Source organism: Lemur catta, chromosome 18, assembly GCF_020740605.2.
Source record: "Lemur catta isolate mLemCat1 chromosome 18, mLemCat1.pri, whole genome shotgun sequence".
NCBI classification, from domain to species: Eukaryota; Metazoa; Chordata; class Mammalia; order Primates; family Lemuridae; genus Lemur; species Lemur catta.
Window position 1 is genome coordinate 5930940 of NC_059145.1, and position 17602 is coordinate 5948541.

The 17602-nt window shown below is 40.3% G+C and overlaps 1 long non-coding RNA gene across 1 annotated transcript in view; it reads right to left on the minus strand.

The window, feature by feature from the left end:
• Positions 1-17602, minus strand: part of LOC123623446 — a 36799-nt gene that overhangs the window by 535 nt on the left and 18662 nt on the right. The gene's annotated exons all lie outside the window — the stretch shown is intronic.

Here is a 17602-nt window from a genome sequence, read left to right on the forward strand (position 1 = left end):
AAAAAAAAAAAAAAAAAAAAAATCAAATTTTTTAAAAGCCAAAATCTCCTTTTACTACTTCTTTGTCCCCAAACCCCATCTGGTCCTCAATCTGGTCTGTATGTTGCCTGGGATCCCGCGACCACCACCACCACCACACATCTGTGCAACCTCTACTGCCAGATCCCTGCCGCAATGGCTCGTTTCTGGACCCCAGTTCGGTGCCCCGGTGGCTGGCCAGTCAAAGATTTTGATGGGAAGCTTAGGACGATGCCACCCAGTTTTGGAGAACTCGGCACTTAGCGTGAGATCCGCAGAGGTCTGGGTCTGCCCTTCATGTCCTTCCTGGATTTTACCCAAATTTCAGTGTATTTTGGCAGCTCTTCTTTCGGGTTAGCGCTTTATGATTGACTGCCTCACGGTTTCATAAACGATGGAGGTTTTCTCTCTATTTTTGATACCCTTTGTTGTTTCATTTGGCCCTAAGGAGGAAAGTTTAGTGGAAATACATTCACGTTTTCTTTTCAACGTAAAGTTTTTACCTCATTTTCTTAACAGTGACAATATTCCGTAGTATGCATATACTTTATTTTTTAAAACCATTCCTCTGATGAAAGATGATTAAGGTTTATTTACCCCTAATTATTTGCTGTTATGAATAATGCTGCAATAAAAATTCTTGTTCATTTTCTAAAAAGCATTACTGTAGGACATAGTTTTGTTGATAAGGGATCATAAAATTGACCCGGGCACTGTGGTTCATGCATGTAGTCCTAGCACTCTGGGAGGCCGAGGCAGGAGGACTGGTTCAGCTAGTTCAGCTAGTTTGAGATTAGCCTGAGCAAGAGAGAGACCCCGTCTCTATCAAAAAGAAAAGAAAGGGGAAAAACAACAAAAACCCAGCCAGGCGTAGCCGTGGCGCCTTGTAGTCCCAGCTACCCGGGAGGCTGAGGCAGGAGGATTGCTTGGGCCCAGAAGTTGGAGGTTGCAGTGAGCTACAATAATGCCACTCCACTCTACCCCAGGCAACAGAGTGAGACTCTGTCTCAACAAACAAGAAAACTGAGCACTCCTCTTCACAACCCCCCATCCCTTAAAACAGGAAAGGAAAAAAAAGAGAGAGATCATAAAATTTCCCTTCAAAAACTGTGTACTGATTTACAGTCCCACTAGCATTGTTTCAGAGTTTTGCTTCTTTATACTTTGGTCAAATATTCTCAAACTTTTTCAATTTTGTAAAATCAGCAGATGAAAAATTGTGTTTCACTATCCTTTTAATTTTTTAATTTTTTTTTTTTTTTTTTTTTGAGACAGAGTCTCACTCTGTTGCCCGGGCTAGAGTGCCGTGGCATCAGCCTAGCTCACAGCAACCTCAAACTCCTGGGCTCAAGCAATCCTCCTGCTTCAGCCTCCCCAGTAGCTGGGACTACAGGCATGCGCCGCCATGCCCGGCTAATTTTTTCTATATATGTTTAGTTGTCCAGATAATTTCTTTCTACTTTTAGTAGAGATGGGGTCTCACTCTTGCTCAGGCTGGTCTCAAACTCCTGAGCTCAAATGATCCGCCTACCTCGGCCTCCCAGAGTGCTAGGATTATAGGCGTGAGCCACCGCGCCCGGCTTTAATTTTTATTTCTTTTGTTACTGAACATCTTATTATTTTTTCATTTGTTTTTCTTCTGTGAATTGTCAGTTTGTTTTTCTTAGTGCTAATATAGCTATATGCTATTACTGCAGATGTAACCACCATTTAGAATTAATACAGAATTAATAATATTTTGTAATATTAGTTTTGAGTATTTTTTAAATTAAACTCTTTGTATTGAGATAATTATAGATTTGCATGCATGCAGTTGTAAGAAATAATACAGAGAGATCCAGTGTACCTGTTAGCCGGTTTTCCCCAATGGTAACATCTTGTGGAAGCACAGGACAATATTCCAACCAGGATGTTAACATCAATTCAGTCAAGATACAGAACATCCCCATCACTGCAAGGATCCAATAAGTTGTCCTTTCATATCTAAACTCATTTCCCCACACTCTTACCGCCTCCTAAACCCCAGGCAACTACTAATCTTTCTCCATTTCTGTAATTTTTCATTTTAAGAATGTTATATAAATGGAATCATACAATATGTAACATTTAAGGATTGACTTTTTCCCCACTAAGCATAGTTTTCAAGAGATTTATTCAGGCTGTTTCATGCATCAATAATTAGGGGTTTTTTTGTTTTTGCTTTTTTGAGACAGGGTATCACTTTGTTGCCCTGCCTAGAGTGCAGTGGCATCATTATAGCTCATAGCAACCTCAGACTCCTGGGCTTGAGTGATCCTCCTACCTCAGGCTCCTGAGTAGCTGGGGCTATAGGTGTGTGCCACCATGCCCCGCTAATTTTTCTATTGATTTCTTTTCTTTTTAATAGAGACCAGATCTCACTCTTGCTCAGGCTGGTTTCCTGGCCTCAAGCAATCCCCCTGCCTCAGCCTCCCAAAGTGCTAGGATTACAGGTGTGAGCCACTGCACCAGCCAATAGTTAGTTCTTTTTCATAGTAAAAATAACCATTACAGGATGTATAAGAATGAAATTTCATGACATCAATAACTAAAAAGTATGAGGACAGAATTGATAAAGGAGCAGAGTCTTTGTATGTTATTGAAGGTAAGCTGGTATAAATTCAAACTAGACTGTGATAACTTTAGGATGTTAAATGTAATCCTCATGGTAATGACAAAGAAAGTAACTGAAGAATATACACAAAAGGAAATAAAGAAATTTGTTTTTATTCATTTATTTAAAAAATAGCTGAAGGGGCTGGGCACTTTGGCTCATACCTGTACTCCTAGCACTTTGGGAGGCTGAGGTGGGAGGATTGTGACAAACTGAGACCTGGCCTCAAAAAATAAATAAACAAAATAAATACAAATAGCTGAAGAATATACACAAAATGAAACAAGGAAGAAATTTTTTGGCTGGGCGCAGTGGCTCACGCCTGTAATCCTGGCACTATGAAAGGCCAAGGGGGAGGATTGCTTGAGCTCAGGAGTTCGAGACCAGCCTGAGCAAGAGTGAGACCCCACCTCTACCAAAAATAGAAAAATTAAAAAAAAAAAAGAAAAATTGGCTGGGCATGGTGGCTCATACCTGTAGTCCCAGCTACTTGAGAGGCAGAAGCAGGGAGGATCCCTTGAGCCCAGGAGTCTTAGGTTGCAGTGAGCTACGATGACACCACTGTACTCTACTTAGGGCAACAGAGCAAGATTCTGTCTCAAAAAAGAAAAAATTGTATTTATTTATCTATCTATCTACTTATTTTTTTTGTAGACAGGATCTTGCTCTGTTGCCCAGGCTAGAATGCTCAGGCTAGAGGGCTGTCATCATAGCTCACTGCAACCTCAAACTCCTGGGCATACGTGATCCTCCTGCCTTAGTCTCCTGAGCAGCTGGGACTACAGGCACACACTATCACATCCACCTGGCCCAGCTAATTAAAAAAAAATTTTTGTAGAAATGGAGTCTCACTGTGTTGCTCAGGCTGGGCTGAAACTCCTGGGCTTAAGTGAGCCTCTTGCCTCAGCCTCTCAAGTAGCTTGGATTGTAGGCATGTGCCACCTCATCCAGCCAAGAAAGGAATTTAAATGTTTCACTACAAAAATCAACAAAACACAAATGAAAACAGCAATGCAGGAAATGAGGGATGAAAAAGCTATAAGGCATATAGAAAACAAATAGCAAAATGACAGAGTCTCTCTTTATTAGTAATCACTTCGAATGTAAATGTATTAAACTCTCCAGTCCAAAGACAGAGATTGGAAGAATGAATGAAAAAATATATAATCTAATTATATGCTGTCTACAAGAGACTCACATTAGATTCAAAGACACAGTAGGTTGAAAGTGAAAGAATGGAAAAGAATATTCTATGCAAATAGTAACCAAAAGAGAGCAGAGGTGGCTCTACTAATATCAAACAAAATAAACTTCAAATAAAAAAGGTTATGAGATAAAGAAGGACATCGTTATATATTAATCAAAAAGTTCAATGCAGCACGAAGGGATAAGAATTATGAACAAAAATAGAAAAAATTAGCCAGGCGTGGTGGCATATGCCTATAGTCCCAGCTACCTGGGAGGCTGAGGCAGGAGGATCGCCTGAGCCAGGAGTTTGAGGTTGCTGTGAGGTATGATAACACCACTGCACTCTACCCAGGGTAAGAGAGTGAGACTCTGTCTCAAAAAATAAAATAAAATAAAATACTTAGAAATTAACATAACCAGAGAGGTGAAAGACTTGTACAATAAAAAATACAGGCCGAGTGCGGTGGCTACACCTGTAATCCTAGCACTCTGGGAGGCCGAGGCGGGTGGATCGCTCGAGGTCAGGAGTTTGAGACTAGCCTGAGCAAGAGCGAGACCCCATCTCTACTAAAAAAATAGAAAGAAATTATCTGGACAACTAAAAATATATACAGAAAAAATTAGCTGGGCATGGTGGCGCATGCCTGTAGTCCCAGCTACTTGGGAGGCTGAGGCAGGAGGATTGCTTGAGCCCAAGAGTTTGAGGTTGCTGTGAGCTAGGCTGATGCCACAGCACTCTAGCCAGGGCAACAGAGTGAGACTCTGTCTCCAAAAAAAAAAAAAATACAAAACATTTCTGAAAGAAATTAAAGAAGACATAAATAAGTGGAAATAATCCCATGTTAATGGATGAAAAACTTAATGTTAAGATGTTAATATTAATAATAATATCCAAAGCTAACTACAGATTTAATGCAATTCATATCAAAAGCCCATTTTTGGAAAAACAGAGAAACCTGTCCTAAAATTCATATAGAATCTCAAGGGACCCCAATTAGCCATAATAATACAAAAAGAAGAATAAAGCTGAAGGACTCACACTTCCTAATTTCAAAACTTATTACAATGCTTTAGTAATTAAGATACTGTGGTACTGACATAAAGATAGATATATAGGCCAATGGAATAGAATAGAGAGTCCAGAAATAAGTCCTCTCATATATAGTCAAATAATTTTCAACAAGAGAGCCAAGACATTTCAATGGAAGAGGGGGTCTTTCCAACAAATGGTGCTAGAAAAACCGGTGATCCACATGCAAAAGAATGAAGGTGGATCATCCCTTAGCTCCATATACAAAAACTCAAAGTAGATTAAAGATCTACAACTAGGCCAGGTGTGGTGGCTCATGCTTGTAATCCTAGCACTCTGGGGGGCCGAGGCAGGTGGATTGTTTGAGCTCAGGAGTTCGAGACCAGCCAGAGGGCAAGAGCCTCACCACATTGGATTTGGCAATGATCTTGGATATGACACCAAAGGCACAGGCAACAAAAGAAAAAAATGGCTCAATTGGACTTCATGAAAATCAGCATATTTTGTGCATCAAAAGACACTATCAACAGAGTAACAAGGCAATCCACAGAATGGCAGAAAATATTTGCAAATCATATATCTGACCAAGGGTTAGTATCCAGAATATATAGAGATTCCTAAAACTCACTAGCAAAAAAAAAAAAAAAAAAATCCAATTTGAAAATGGGCAAAAGGTTTGAACAGACACTTCTCCAATGATTGACAATGGCCAATAAGCACACGAAAAGATGCTTAACACCACTAATAATTAGGGAAATGTAAATCAAAAGTACAAGATACCACTTCACACCCATTAAGGTGGCTACTATAAAAAAAACCAAAACCAGAAAACAACAAGCATTGGCAAGGATGTGGAGAAATGGAAACCTTTGTGCACTGCTGGTGGGAATGTAAAATGGTGCAGCCACTGTGGAAAACAGTACAATGATTCCTCAAAAAAGTAAAAATAGAATTATTATATGATCCAGCAGTTCCACATTTAGATATATATGCAAAATAACTAAAAGCTGGGTCTCAAAGAGATACTTGTACACCCATGTCCACAGCAGCATTATTCACAATAGCTAAAAAATAGAAGCAACCCAGGTGTCTATCAACAGATGCATGGACAAGCAAAATGTGGTAGATACATGTAATAGAATATGATTCAGCCCTAAAAAGGAAGGGAATTCTGACATATGCTGCAACATAAATCAACTTTGAGGACATTATGTAAGTAGAATAAACCAGTCACAAAATGACAAGTACTATATGATTTCATTTATATGAGGTACTTAGAGTAGTCAAAATCACAGAGACAGAAAGCAGAATGGTGGTTACCAGGGGCTGGAGGGAGAAAAAAGTGGGCAGCTGTTGTTTAATAGGTAGAGAGTTTCAGTATTGCAAGATAAAAAGAGTGAATGGTGGTGATGGTTGTACAATATGATACTTAGTACCACTGAATTGTCACTTAAAATAGTTCATTTTGGCCAGGTGCAGAGGCTCAGGCCTGTAGTCCTAGCTCTCTGGGAGGCTGAGGTGGGAGGATTGCCCTTGAGCTCGGGAGTTCAAGACCAGCCCGAGCAAGAGCCAGACGCCATCTCTACAAAAAATGGAAATATTAGCCAGGCATGGTGGCGCACCATGCAGGTATCTGATTAGTGATGCTGGTGTCACCTTCCTTAATGCTGCCACGCAGTCACAGCCACAGACCTCTCCAAGGAGTCCACCATCCTGAGCTGTGGTCTGATGTCCCTGCAGCATGCCTAGAAGGTGGGGAGGCCTGTGATTCTGAGCCAGGAGGGTGCTGTTTCCTGCTCCCTCCTGCTGCCATCTACAGTCTTCCCTTTCCTTTCTTCTGCAGACAACTTTTGCTTCCTGTCATCTTGTAACAGCCTCTGACATGTCCCACTGAGCTGTAGCCCTGCATTTCTTGGTAGCCTCTCTATTATTTTCAAATTTAACTGAATACCACAAAGATAAAGAATTTTTACAGATGTTGAGACCCATGTGTGGACAGAGTAGCACTGAAAGTCATCGTACATTCTTTAAGCTGGAGTCAGAGTCAAAATTTGCTGGGACCTCTAGTCCCAGCTACTCAGGAGGCTGAGGCAGGAGGATTGCTTGAGCCCAGGAACTGGAGATTGCAGAGAGCTATGATGATGCCACTGCATCCTAGCCAGAGCGAAAGAGCAAGACCCTATATAAAAAAAATTTTAATTACATGTTATGTATATTTTACCACAATGAAAATAATTGAAAAAAGTAACCATTAAGTAATAACCATTGCATGATGTGCCACAGTTTGTTTAACCATTGAAGGACATGTGGGTTGTTTCCAGTTTTGGGCTATTACAAATAAAGATGCAACAAACATTTGAGTACAGGTTTTTGTATGAATAAACAAAACATATTTTCTCTAGGATATATGCCTAGGAGAGCAATTGTGTCATATGTTAGTCAAATGCTTAGTTTTTAAAGAAACTGATAAACTGTTTTCTAGAGGGCTGTACCATTTCACATTCAATGTAAAATTGATCCAGAGAAACTGGATCAATGTATAAGTGATCCAGTTTCTCTGCATCATCACTAGCATTTGGTGTATACCTATATTTTACTTTAGCCATTCTGATAGGTGTATAGTGACATTTCATTTTGTCTTTAAGCTGCACTTCCATAACGGCTGATGTCGAATATCTTTCCATGCAATTATTGCCAGCTTTGTATCCTCTTTAGTGAAATATGTCTTTATGTCTTTTGTCCATTTTCTACTTGATTTTTTTTATAAGTTTTGGGAATTCTTTTTTTTTTTTTTGAGACAGAGTCTCACTCTGTTGCCTGGGCTAGAGTGAGTGCCGTGGCTTCAGCCTAGCTCACAGCAACCTCAAACTCCTGGGCTTAAGCGATCCTACTGCCTCAGCCTCCCGAGTAGCTGGGACTACAGGCATGCACCACCATGCCCGGCTAATTTTTTCTATAAATATTTTTAGTTGGCCAGATAATTTCTTTCTATTTCTTAGTAGAGAAGGGGTCTCACTCTTGCTCAGGCTGGTCTCGAACTCCTGACCTCGAGCGATCCACCCGTCTCAGCCTCCCAGAGTGCTAGGATTACAGGCGTGAGCCACTGCGCCCGGCCTCATCCCACAGTTCTTGCGGATTGCTTTGCTGTGTTTGCTCTTTGTTCACAGCAACCTCAGACTCCTGGGCTTAAGTAATCCTTCTGCCTCAGCCTCCCAAGCAGCTGGGACTACAGGCGTGCACCACTATGCCTGGCTAATTTTTTCTATATATATTTTTAGTTGTCCAGATAATTTCTTTCTATTTTTTAGTAGAGACGGGGTCTCACTCTTGCTCAGGCTGGTCTCGAACTCCTGACCTCGAGCGATCCACTCATCTCAGCCTCCCAGAGTGCTAGGATTACAGGCCTGAGCCATCGCACCCAGTCCAAAATATACAAAGACTCTTAAAACTCAACAATAAGAAAACATATAACCCAACATTAAAAATGGGCAAAAGACCTGAACAGACAGTTCATCAAAGCGGATATGCAGATGACAAATAAGCCTATTAAAATATGATCATCATCATATGTCATTAGGGAATTATAAATTGAAACAATAAGGAGATACCAGTATGCCCCTATTAGAATGGCCAAAATCCAAAACACTGACAACACCAAACGCTGGCAAGGATGTGGAGCAACAAGAACTCTCATCCATTTCTGGTGGGAATGCCAAGTGATTCAGCCACTTTGGAAGACAGTTTGGAAGTTTCTTACAAAGCTAAACATATTCTTACCACATGATCCAATGATTGCACTGTTTGGTATTTACCAGATGAATTAGAAATTATCTTCACACAAAAACCTGCACACAGATGTTTATAGCAGTTTTATTCATAATTGCCAAAACATGGGAGCAACTAAAATGTCCTTCAGTAGGTGAATGGATAAATAAACTGTGGTACATCCAGACAATGGAATATTATTCAGCACTAAAAAAAAAAAGCTATCAAGCCATACAAACACATGGAGGAAATTTTAATGTATATTACTAAGTGGAAGAAGCCAGTCTGAAAAGGCTGCACACTGTATGATTACAACTAGATGACATTGTGAAAAAGGCAAAACTACGGAGATAGTAAAAAAGATCAGTGGTTGCCAGGAATTGGGGGGAGGGCAGGATAAATAGGTGGAGCAGAGAGGATTTTTAGGGCAGTGAAACAATTCCATATGATACTATAAAGGTGGATACATGTCAATGTATGTACATTTGTCAAAACCCATAGAATGTACAACCCCTTATATAAACTATGAACTTTGGGTGATAACCATGTGTCAATGTAGGTTCATCAACTGTAAAATATGTGCTACTCTTGAGCAGGATATTGATATAGGGGAGGTTGTGCTTGTGGAGGTGGAGGGGGTATGTTTGAAATCTCTGTCTTTCCATTCAATTTTGCTGTGAAGCTAAAACTGCTCTAAAAATAAAGTCTATTTTTTTAAAAAGGCTATCCTTCCTCCATTAAATTCCTTTTGTGTATTTGTAAAAAATCACTGGACACATTTATATGAGTCTATTTCTGGGCTTTCTCTTCTGTCCCGTTGATTCATGTAGGTATCTATCCTTCTGCCAACACCACATTGTCTTGATTACTGTAGCTACAGAATGTCTTGAAATTGGGCAAACTGACTTCCCCCACTTTATTCTTCTTTTTCAGAAATATTTTAATTACGGCAGGGTGTAGCGGCATGCCTGTAATCCCAGTTACCTGGAAGGCTAAGGTGGGAGGATCACTTGAGCCCAGGAGTTTGAGGCTGCAGAGAGCTATGATTAAGCCTGTGAGCAGCCTCACTATGTTGCACTCCAGCCTGGGCAACAGAGCAAGACCTTGTATGAAAGGAAAGAAAGGAAGAAAAGAAAGAAAAGAAAGAAAGGAAGGAAGGAAGGAAGGGGGAGGGAGGGAAAGAAAAAAAAGAAAATGTTTTAGTTATGCTTGTTCTTTTGCCTTTCCGTATAAATTTTAGAATAATGTTGTCTATATCTATATGTTAGGGTATAAAGTCTATACTCAGGCTGAGAAAGATTTCTCACACAGTGATTATGATATACAGAAGTAAAAGTTTATTTATTTCTCCAAGAAAGAAAGAGAGGTGGGGAGAGACACAGAGAAGGGAGGGAATGGCCATGGCACACAGAGGAAGGAGTGAAAATCCAGGCAGATGAGGGAAAGTTTCTTGGTGCTTTTAAAGGGTAAAAATGGCTTTTTCCACAAAAAAGGGGGGGGGACTCCCCCTGCCCACTTCAGCACTGACAACAGAAGCGGCTGTGAGATGTCGGGGAGTTCTTTATTTTTCTCTTTTCTTTATGAGACCAGCTTATCTGGGCCCTTGGAATCTGGTTTTTTTGGCAGGAACTGAGACAGAGAGCTGGAACAGGGAGAGTTCACACCCCTACTGTCCATTTAGGGCTCTTCAAGGCTGAGGAAGAACACTTAGAGATAACAAGTTAGGTCATGGGTGTTTTAATTAAACAAAACAAAGGGGACAGTTGTGTTGTGAGTTTTTTCTCTTTTTGTTTGATAGTTTATTTTCCTCTAGTTAGATAGGTTGTTAGTAAGGCTGTCTTTCACTATAAAAATTTGTTCTGCAATTTTGATAGGAATTGTGTTAAACCTGTACATCACTTTGGAAAGAATTGCTATCTTTACTACATTAAATTTGCCAATCCATGAACAAAGCATGTCTCTGAATTTATTTGAATCATCTTTGATTTCTTTCACCAGAATTTTGTAATTTTCAGCACACAGATCGTGTATATGTTTTGTTAATATTTTACCTAAGTAATTCATTTTCTTTGGAGTGATTGTAAGTGCTATTCTTTTAATTTTGATTTCTTCACATTTATTGTTAGTATATGGAAATGTGATTGATTTGTATGTGTTGCTCTTATATTCTGTGAACTTGCTGAACTCATTTATTCTAGGAGGTTTTTGTAGATTCCTTCGGATTTTCTGCATGGACAACCTTGTCATCTACAAATAAGAACTGTTTTATTTCTTTTTTTTTTTTAATGGTTTTTTTTTTTTTTTTTTTTGAGACAGAGTCTCACTCTGTCACCGTGGCATCAGCCTAGCTCACAGCGACCTCAAACTCCTGGGCTCAAGTAATCCTACTGCCTCAGCCTCCTGAGTAGCTGGGACTACAAGCCTGCGCCACCATGCCCGGCTAATTTTTTCTATATATTTTTAGTTGTCCATCTAATTTCTTTCTATTTTTTTCAGTAGAGACGGGGTCTCACTCTTGCTCAGGCTAGTCTCGAACTCCTGAGCTCAAACAATCCACCTGCCTTGGCCTCCCAGAGTGCTAGGATTATAGGCATGAGCCACTGCACCTGGCCTCTTTTTTACCCCTTTAACCCCAAGAAAAACCCCAACCCCTTACCCTTGATGCCTACACTGGCACTTCTCCTTTCTTTCTCTCATGTCATGCCCTTCCCCCTCTTTGGAAGTAAATAAACTCTCTTTCTTTAAAACTATTCCAATCTTTGTGTTGAGAATTCTTTCTCATCCTGCACCGTGAGTCCCCACCCTAACAATGGGAATCTGACTGGTAATAGGAATAGAGAGTTCATGAGGGATTAAACAACAAAGGAAAGTAAAGAAGGCAACAATAGGAGAATATGAATATGTGTGTCTGTGTGTATATAATCTGGAACACAGGTATGTAATTTATTCCTGATATATTTTCAGGGGAACAAGAAATTAGAAATCAAATAATGTCAGTCAGTAGTGATGGTAATCAAAAATCTTAATGCAAAGCACCTGATTGTGTTCAAATTGTACAGGCATATTATGAGAGAGCCTGTAATACTGAACACCATGCCAGGAAGTGATTTTAAATTGCATCTAAATAGATAGTAATTCAATGGCTAATATAACTACTATAAGTTTTTTTTAGTGAATTATAAAAGAATTTTAATAATTTATTGGCTCACAGACATAATCTTTGTATAATTGTTCAAACTGGTTTGGAGTTTTATTAAAATAGGTGGTTCCAAATATTCCAGTATTTTGAAACTTATACTTTAACAAGTATTTTTTGCTTTTTAAGTCAGTAGTTTATTATCCATTTATTTAGATCTTCTTTAATTTTTTATTTTATTTATTTATTTATTTTGAGACAGAGTCTTGCTCTGTTGCCTGGGCTAGAGTGCCGTGGGGCCAGCCTAGCTCACAACAACCTCAAACTCCTGGGCTCAAGCGATCCTCCTGCCTCAGCTTCCTGAGGAGCTGGGACTACAGGCATGCGCCACCATGCCTGGCTAATTTTTTCTATATATATTTTTAGGTGTCCATATAATTTCTTTCTATTTTTAATAGAGACAGGGTCTCGCTCTTGCTCAGGCTGGTCTCAAACTCCTGAGTTCAAATGATCCATCTGCCTCGGCCTCCCAGAGTGCTAGGATTACAGGCATTAGCCACTGCGCCCAGAAGCCTTCTTTAATTTTTTAACCAGCTTTTTTGTAGTTTTTAGCATATAGTCTAGTACATTTTTGCTAGATTTTTACATAAATATTTTACCTTTTAGAGTGATAGCATATGGTACCATATTTTAAATTTCTGTGTTTATGTGTGCATTGCTAATAAGTAGACATATAATTGGTTTCTCTGTTTATCTTCTATCCTGTGACCTTATTAAACTCACGTATTAGTTCTATGAATTTTTTTTTTAGATTTCTTGGGATTTTGTATGTAGACAATTAGGGCATAAACAAATAGGGACAGTTTTATGTCTTCCTTTCTGATTTGCATTCATATTATTTCTTTTTCCTGTGCTATTGTACTGGCAATAACTTCCAGTACTATATTGAATAGCAGTAGTGAGAGCTTGCCTTTATCCCCATCTTATCCCCATCTCTCTTCCTATCACTGCTCAGATTCCCACTGTTAGGGTGGGGACTCACAGCACAGGATGAGAAAGAATTCTCAGCACAAAGATTGGAAGTATTCAGTCTTTCACCATTAACAATAATGTGAGCTGTAGTTTTTTTGTAGATTTTTTTTTCAAGTAGAGGAAGTTTCTCTCTATTCCTATTTTTTGAGAGTTTTTTCCATGAATGCATGTTGAATTTGGTCAAATGCTTTTTTTGCATTGATTTATATGATCATGTGATTTTTCTTTCTTATGTGTTGATGTGGGTGGGTTACATTGACTAATCTTTGAATACTGAAATAGACTACATCCCTGGAATAAACACCCCTTGGTTATGGTGTATAATTCTTTTCATAGATTGCTGGATTCTGTTTGCTAATATTTTGTTAAGTAGTCTTGCATTTAAATTCATACTGAAGGATATTGGTCTTCAGTTTTCTTTTTTTGTAATATCTTTGTCTGGTTTTGGTATCAAGGTAATATTAGAACAAAATTATTGGCCAGGCACAGTGGCTCACGCCTGTAATCCTAACACTTGGGAGGCCAAGGTGGAAGGATGGCTTGAGGTCAGGAGTTCAACACTAGCCTAAGCAAGAGCGAGACCCGTCTCTACTAAAAATAGAAAAAATTAGCCGAGTGTGGTGGTGCACACCTGTAGTTCCAGCTACTCTGGAGGCTTAGGTAGGAGGATGGCTTGAGCCCAGGAGTTTGAGGTTCGTTTGAGGTAGGCTGATGCCATGGCTCTCTAGCCCCAGCAACAAGGTAAGATCTTGTATCCAAAAATAAAACAAAATGAAATTATTACAGATAAAATTGAATCCTCGTTCCCTCCTTCCCCTACCCCAGATGCAGCTACTGAGCTACTATAACAACTTTGATTTATATCTAGTTCATTAATGTGGGCTTTTAAAAATAAATTATAGTATATTCTTATAATTAAATATTATATAGCCATGAAAAAAGAATGAGGCAGATCTATAGGTGCTAATTTGGCAGATCCCCATAATACATTATTACATCAAAAATGTATAAACACACATATATGTGTCTAATTGGCATAATATAGTTCCATTTGTGTAACCAAAGGGATAGATATGTGTATGTGAATGTACTTGTATATAGAGAGAATATTTCTGGAATTATACGTAAGAAACTGGGACCTGTGCTTGCTTATATAGAAGAGGAACGAGGGTCTGGGGATCTGTGGTGGGAAAGAAACTTGCTTTGTAAATGTTTTATCAAAGCATAAAAACACACAAAGAAGAGTGAGTACATTAAACGTTTACACCTCGATGAAATTTCACAAACAACACACTCGAGTAACTAACACCAGATGCCAGAAATTTTTGTTTAATATAGTTTCTGCCAGGACGATTTTCAGTGAACTTCTGCCCTCAAGAGGCCTGCCCCCAGATTGGACAGTGGACACTAGCCCTTCCTGTACACACCCTCAGCTGTAAAGAGCAAGAACCAAAGGCATCTGTAGTTCCTGGCTACAAGGCTGAATGTGCCAATTTGCCCTGCTACAGCACAGGTTGATGTCTAATAACATTTTACTGTGACTTTTTGAGCTCAGATATGAGATTGAGATTGTTATAAATGAGAAAAACTGGCTTCAATCACTTTTTCTGAATACTGAATGGTTTTGGAAATTAGCTTTTTCTGCATACTTGATTGTATTTTTTTATTAATTCAACCTAAAATGACAGGGCAAAACAGATCATCTGTGTGAAAGTGTGTTGGGGATCCCCAAGACCCCCTCAGGTTCAGTGATTCACTAGAAGTATTAATAGTCACAGAATTCAGAAAAGCTGTTATACTCATGGCTATGGTTTATTACAGCAAAAAGATACAGATTAAAGTCAAGAAAAAGGTGTATAGGGCAGAGTACGGGAGAGGTTGTGTGCAAGCTTCCAGCTGGCCCCTCCCGCTGGAGTCGTGCACGCAGCATTTAGTTCTCTTAGTAATGATGGCTGACAACCTATATGAAGTATTGTCACCCAGGGAAGTTCACTCGAGCCTTGGTGTCCAGGGACTTTTGGAGGGAGTTGGTGTTATAGGTGTAGAGTGCCCGTGTGGCCGACCCTCCAGAGGTCAAAACTGATACAGCACAGCCTAAGGCCCCACCATAAACTGGATTGTTAGCATAAACTATCTGCCATTGCCCAAGACTCCAGGTGTACAAATTTATCAAGCAGGATATTCAAGGGCTTAGAGATTGTCTCCCATGAGCCAGTCAAGGGCCAGATTTCTTTGAAATATGTGGAGTTTGAAACACACCAAACTTGTTGAGTTAACCCTTTACTGCACAGAAACTTACACCAGAGCAAAGTCATTTCTATGACAACTGACATTGTTTGAATCATGAGTAGTGTCAAGCTGCTTTCTACATTTCCCCTGGTGTCAAAAGTTAATGAAGTGAGATTTATATTCCCATACAAATTTTTAGGGGTTATATTTTTCAAGTTCAAACTACAGTGCCAGTGGCATTTTTTGGATCTTGATGCAAGTGTCAAGGAAATTTCCATATTTCTAAACCCATTTAACTGTGCAATTCGGGAGCTTCCAGCTAACCTTCAGCTGGAAGTGATTCATCTACAATGTAATCGCATGCTAAAAGGCAAACATCAAGAGAAAAAAGTTAATAGAATTCTAATATATATGCCTATAAACGCCTTCCAAGCAATGAATGTGCTAGCTGTTGGTTGATATGAGTATTTGGCAGTACTGTGTGAAAAGACATTTTCAAAGATAACATAGTCATTACAGGTCATTATTAACTGATAAACATTTGTAGTCAATTTTGATGGCAGGGAACACTAACCAATTAAATAAAATGTAATCTTCTCTTTCAAATAAGAATTGCATTCTTCTCATTAGCAGGTCTATATTACACAAAAAAGTACTCAATTGTCATTATCTTTTAAATTTAGAAATTAAAAATTTATGAAAATTTTTTTCCCTCTTGTTACAAGTACCTAGATGTTATCCTTGATTTTACTTCTTGTCTAGAATATTTACTATTTGAACTTTTTCAGGAAAAGTTTGATGACCCCTGGTCTGTGAAAAGAGTGGCATCTCAGTTTTACTTTGGTTCCACCCACCTGTCCTTCAGGCGGAACTCCCCAGGAGAACCCAACCTCAGGAGCAAACACCAGCTCCGCCTCTCCCAGCCCAGGCAGCAGTCTAGGGGATCCTTTCTTCCTCTCCTATGGTTACCACCATGCAACCCACCAGCATCCACAGGTGGGACCTGAGGCCGGGCTGATTGACACGGCTGCCTGAGAGGCAGAGAGCTCTGCCAAGGGAGCCGAGCCCTCACCTGGAGCAGCCCTAGAAGGTCACACAACCAACTAATCGCAGAACCAGGCCAGAATCCCAGATCCTGGTTTCCAGGATGGGGATGGCCAAGGATGGGAACCAGGACCCACCTTGAGCAGTTTGAATTTGTTCTTCAAAGCCTGAAACAGGGAGGGGCTCTGTGGGACTAGGCACAGCAGTATTCTGGCAGTGGCAACAGTGGAAGCCCCGTTGTCACACTTTGCTCTTAACCTGAGCTACCCCGAGGGCAGGATCCTGCTTTACCCCAGACTGGGAGGCGGCAGGGCTGCCTTCCACCAAGGGTAGTTAAACAACAATAGCCTGAAGATGAAAACCCTCCCTTTAAAAGCTCTATAAGCATTTCTGCTTATAGAGACGGCTGTGGTACTTTAAGATGTGAGTCTGCCATACTCCTCATTTGCCAGCTAATTAATAAACTCCCCTTTCCTTCTCCTCAAACCACCTGTCCTCCTTCTTCTGATGCAGCCTTAGGGACAAGTCCTGAATTTTTGGTAACAGAATTTGGCATCCCTGGCTGGACCCACCTGCGCCCCCGTGGAACAGCACTCTACAACTGCTGGAAGCAGCCATGGGTCCAGCTGTGGGTCTCTGATGGTAGGAGCAGCTTCTTTTTGAGGTGAGAGAGTAAGGGAAGACCCCAGCAGCTCTCAGAGCCCTTTTGGGCTCTAAGGAAAGAATTCCTGTCCCTTTCCCTGTGAAGCAGATGCAGCTCCGGCAACGTGAACTGAGCTGAGGAAAAGGAAATGAATTTGGGAAGTGTCCAGACAGACACCAGGCCATTGTCTGAGTAAGCTCCCCAGCATGCAGGCTGAGGCCCTTGATTCCACCCTTTTGGGAGGTTTTCAGACCTTCCTTTGGACCTGTTTTGAGGCTCTTTAGGGGTGGAAGTCATCAGGTTGAGTGGAACAAGGGAACCTGGTTTGGATTTGGAGCTCATTTGTGGTTCCCAGGGAACCTGGGGGCTTAGGAGATGTTGGTTCTCGTTTGAGAGAATTTGGTTCACATTTTGAGTGGTTCACATTTGTTTGGAAGGCCTTGGTGTTTTACATCGTTTGTGTTGAGAATTCCCCATATCGTCTCTGCTTGTTTGTGAATTTTGTCCCAACACGAGAGGCTCCATTTCTGTTCCATCTGAAAATCCCTTGGGGAAAAAAGAAAATACCACTTGGCCAACATATGTGTTGGAGTGTGAAGAGAAGTGGACGTTGAATGAAACCTTAAATTATTATACTGTCTTGCAACTGGAATTATTTTGTCAAAGTTCAGGTAATTGGGACGAGATCCCACATGTACAATCTTTCATGAGAGCCCATAAAGGCCTGGGACAAAGTTAATGTACAAGAGTGACCTCTGCTGGTGGTGGGTGGGATAGTCAAGCACCATGAGAATTAACCGGGTTGGATTGCATGAACGCTTTACCCGCTGCCCCTTCCCCGGCTTCCCACTCTTTGCGGAAAGAGCCGCCGGCTTGGCCTTGCTC